This window comes from Octopus bimaculoides, chromosome 5 (genome assembly GCF_046866305.1).
Source record: "Octopus bimaculoides isolate indiv1 chromosome 5, ASM4686630v1, whole genome shotgun sequence".
Lineage (NCBI taxonomy): Eukaryota > Metazoa > Mollusca > Cephalopoda > Octopoda > Octopodidae > Octopus > Octopus bimaculoides.
This window is the reverse complement of record NC_142932.1, coordinates 56,854,736-56,859,735: the sequence shown is the minus strand read 5'-3', so window position 1 is coordinate 56,859,735 and position 5,000 is coordinate 56,854,736. Positions and strand designations below refer to the sequence as shown.

Genomic DNA, 5,000 nt, shown 5'->3' with positions numbered 1-5,000 from the left:
TTACCCTTTCTCTCCCACCATAGTTGCAAAGGGATACGTTGGTTTAGCATTGTTACTCGTTGAGTTTCGTTCACATAGGGGGAAAAAAACAGAATGAGGTCTACTCGACAAGAGTCGGCCTGGGGCTAAAACGACTACGATAACAGCCAGAACCAAAATATGTTATCTTTTATTTTTTTTACTAGTTTCAATGACTGGACTGCGGTCATGCTGGGGCACCGCCTTGAGGGGTTTAGTCGAATAAATCAACCCCAGTACTTATTTTTATTTAAGTCGATCAGTCTTGCCAAACTGCTAGGTTACGTACGGGAACGAAGGGGAAACGCTACATGGTCAAACTCTACATGGTCACCAGCACAAAATAACAGCCAAATTTCCCTAAATCAAAACCACATCTTTTATTGCCTTAGACAAAAATCGGAAGGCCATGCTGGAGTAAAGTCAGACTGGGAAAATATATATATATATATATGGGATGGCCACAGCTGGGACACATTTGACAATACGTCTGCTGAGTATAGGCCTACGGAACTAGGAGCTTTATAGTAACAATAAAAAAGTTTTATGCTGTATGATCTTTATCATTCCCATAACGGGAAGGTTTGTTTTTTTATACACGGGACTGCAAAACGGACATAATATGTGAACAGAAATATGCGATATTCAACCATAGTGTTGTTGTTGTTGTTTCAGTGGTATAAGTTGATGTGAATCATTATCTATTTTGATATTTATGATTGAGACATTACCCGGAATTTAGAAAACAGGAACTAAATATCCTGGTCCCTGAAAGCGGATAAAGCTAAGCCAAATAGAAGACCGCGCGCGCACACACATACGCGCGCGCGCATACACACACACACACATACACACACACTCGTACTTGTACCAAATCGCACATAATTGTACATACATACTCACATATACATGGATATATAAATGTGTGTATGTATGTAGATAGATAGATAGATAGATAGATAGATAGATAGATAGATAGATAGATAGATGTATATATAAAGACGTATATATGTGTATGTATATGTATATGTGCACATATGAGTGTATATATGTATGGGTGTATACATATATATAATTGTGTGTGTGTGCGTGCATGTATGTGTGTGTGTGCGTTTGTGCGTGGATATGTGTATGTGTGTGTGTGTGAGCGCGCATGTGTGTGTTTGTGTGTGTGTGTGTGTGTGGCTGTGTGTGTGTGTGTGTGATCTGCGACGAAAGAGCTTGCCCAAAACATTTCGATTCACCCTCCTCTCCTCTTTGCATGTTAAAGTTATTCCATTTTGCGAACTTTACTAACTGATTCTGCTGTCGAAAAATCGTCTGCTTTTGAGAGAGAACAAGAAAGAGAGAGAACAAGAAAGAGAGAGAACAAGAAAGAGAGAGAACAAGAAAGAGAGAGAACAAGAAAGAGAGAGGAAAGGAGAGAGGGGAAAGGAGGGAGAAGGAAAAGGAGAGAGAGAGAGAGAGAGAGAGAGAGGAGGGTATGGAAGAACAGAAAAGAGACAGACAAACAGATAGACAGGCAGACAGACAAATTTATAGTAATTGTGTCTAACAAGAGGGGAGCAAGACAGAGACAGAGAGAGAGACAGACAGAGAGGCAGACAGATTTATAGGGAATCGGTCTGACAGAAAGACAGAGAAAGAAAATATAGAATTGCATGTATTCGAAGAAAACAAGACAATTATTATTAAATCCACTGCGTGAATGTGTAACACCTCCCTCTTATTCTCATTCATGCGTTATCGCCCGCTTTCTGTCCGTTCCGTCTGTCATTCTCTATACATTCATCCTTATAGCGTTACCTCTCTCTCTTTCTATTTCTTCTCTCTCTCTCCCTCTCTCTCTCAACTCGAGAATGGTATCTCTCTCTCGTTCTCTATCCGTCTGACTACCCATCTATTTATTTGTCTATCTATTTATCTACCTATCTATCTATATGTCCACCTTTATTACCACTCATCTATCTCCCTATATGATATCTGACTATGCATTCAGCTACATTGTGTGTGCGCGCGCGTTTGTGTGTGAGTGTGTGTGCGTGCGTGCGTGCGTGTGTGTGTGTGTGTGTGAAAGCAAGAGCATAACAAAAGGAGAATATGCAATGAATTACTCATGTATGTATATGTGTATGCATGAATGTAGGCATGTGTATACTTATACATGCATTTACATCTATATCTGTATATGTACGTAACTATGTATCTATCTATCTATCTATCTATCTAATCAACTATGTATGTATATATGTATGTATGTGTGCATCTATCTATCTATCTATCTATCTATCATCTATCTATCTATCTATCTATCTATCTATCTATCATCTATCTATCTAATTAAATAAATGTCTATCTATCCAGATAGATAGATAGATAGATAGATAGATAGATAGATAGATAGATAGATAGATAGATAGATAGATAGATAGATAGATAGATAGATAGATAGACGAATGGACGGACAGACGTACGGACATATGGACAGATACATACATACAAAGAGACAGACAGACAGGTAAGGTAGGTAGGTAGGTATGTAGGTAGACAGTCGGGCGGACGGGCGGACGGACAGATGGGCGGATAGACGGACAGAAAAGACAGACAGACAGATAGATATTGTGCGTAGATGTGTTTATACAACTATGTACCTATGCATCTACGTATGTTTATGTAGTTGTTTACCTGTGCGTGATTGTGTATATGTAAATCACATAGGTGTGTGTATGTATATATATATATATATATATACATTTATACATGTACGTTTCTGTAGCTGTTTACCTGCCATTGTATCATTTACGGTGATTATGTGAACTGATGTGTGCCTATTCATGCATGTTCATATTACTGTGTACACGTGTGTGTGCGTATATATATTTATCTGTGTGTGTGTGTGTGTGTGTGTGTGTGTGAGTGTGTGTGTGTGTGTGTGTGTGTGCAAGTACCGGTGCACATGAGTGTTTGTGCAGCAGCAACAGTAATCACTAGTGGACAATTTCTGCTTTCCCCAAGTCATGTGATTTCTGCTGCTTAGCCTGTCTGTCTGACTCCCCCCTCTCTCTCTCCCTCTCTCTCTATTTCTCTCTCTCTCTCTCTCTCTCTGCTTGTCTATTTGTCTGTCTCGCCATCCGTCCACCACATTCATCACAGCCATCATCACAAATTTATATATATACATATATACATGTGTGTCTATATGTATGATGTATGTGTGTATATATATATATATATATATATATATATATATATATATGGCAGCGTCCATTGTCAATGCTATCGTCGCGTCCCCACTAACAAGGGAACCTTTTAAGTGGTCGCTCAAACTGCTAGAAGTAGCAGCCAAATCACCTTTCTCACCTTCAAATTACACCCACTGTGTTATTTATATAAGAAAAAGACAAATTCGATAATGTAACCCTTAAATTTAACGCCTAAATAAATGTCGGGATGGTCGTGGCTTGAGCGCCTCTGATCATATTTCTCCTCGATCAAGAAGACTGACCTAGGGTCGAACGACAACATCATCATCGTCATCATCGACATCATCGTCGTCGTCGTCGTTATCGTCATCGATATTTTCATTCACCACCCCCACCACCATCATCACCAGTAGCATTACTATCAACACCACCGTCGCCATCATCTCCACCACCACCATCAACAACAACAACAACAACAACATAAAGGCACTAACACCTCCGCCCCACTACCACCACCATTCTATTACCATACTATTACCGAAACCTTACCATTATCATCGCTGATCCCAACACCACCACCACCACCACCACCACCACCACTACTACTACTACTACTATTGCTACTATTACTACAACTACAACCTGCTCTACCACCACCACCGCCACCACCTTTCACTATCACTTCCACCACACCGCTACAACCACCAGCATAGTATTGTTGTTACCACCACCATCGCCTCAACAGCACTTCGAACCAGCGCGGGAATCCCTGCAGGTCGCTCGACTTGCTAGAAATAACAGCTAACTTGCCCTCAAGTCATATATTCTCTAAAATAAGGAAAGAGCACATGGTACAATGTAATGTAGTTCTAGCGTAGATACATACTTTTTTTTAAAAAAAAGCAGGGGTTGTCATGGCTGGAATTCCTTTACAATCGTAGATCTGGTTGTGTTGGTGTTGATTTGGGGATAAACAGCAATAATTATCCAGCTCTGTCTACTTCGACACCATCGCCACCAACATCGCCGCCACCACCACCACTAACATCGCCATATCCACCGACAACCACCGCAATCATCTCTCTCACGCCCGTACAGCAGCACCACCACCACCACCACCACCATCACTCACTTCCAGGACCATCAACACCTTTCCCTCCAACTCCGCCGTCCCTTCCAACACCACTCTTCACCCAGCATCATCATTATCATCGCAAACAGCATCACCACTAACAGCTATTTAGCACCAACACCACCAACACGGATGTGCTCCAGTATGACCTTTTAATTTAAAAAAAAAGAAAGTAAACACGAAGTACCATTACCATCATCATCATCATCATCGATAGCAACATCGATCACTTGCTAAACCTAAAGCCACCACCTCTCCCACCCCCCATCCCCACCCCCACCTACCTACCTACCTACCTACCTACCTACCTACCTACCTATCTACCTACCTACCTACCAACCTACCTACCAACCTACCTATCTACCTACCGGCCGACCTACCTACCTGCCTGCTTGCTTGCCTCATCTAACACTTGTCCGTCCCACCACGCCTCGCCTTCGTTTTGCTCTGTTCTACTCTACTCTGCTTTGGCTTGGCTAGGCCTGGCTTGGTTGGTCGTTTCTTTTGTGACATACTCTCTCATTGATTCACACATCTCCGAGATGCTGGCTTGCTATAAGATGTTGAATATTACGTGGTCGGAAAATTAACTTACTCTTCGAACTTGCTTTCAATAAGCTTTCAGATGCACACCAGACATAGACAGA

At 41.5% G+C, this 5,000-nt stretch overlaps 1 protein-coding gene across 23 annotated transcripts in view; it reads left to right on the top strand.

Annotated features, from left to right (window-relative positions):
• LOC106876215 (roundabout homolog 2) overlaps nucleotides 1-5,000 on the top strand; it is a 1,018,579-nt gene that overhangs the window by 70,763 nt on the left and 942,816 nt on the right. Inside the window, exon 1 of one of the 23 annotated variants that reach the window (XM_089352313.1) lies at nucleotides 4,798-5,000. This exon is cut by the window's right edge and continues 288 nt beyond it. The exons of the other annotated variants lie outside the window; for them this stretch is intronic. The gene's annotated coding sequence lies outside the window, so the exon portion shown is untranslated. Of the gene's footprint in view, nucleotides 1-4,797 lie in introns of those variants that run through there. 23 annotated transcript variants of the gene reach the window in all.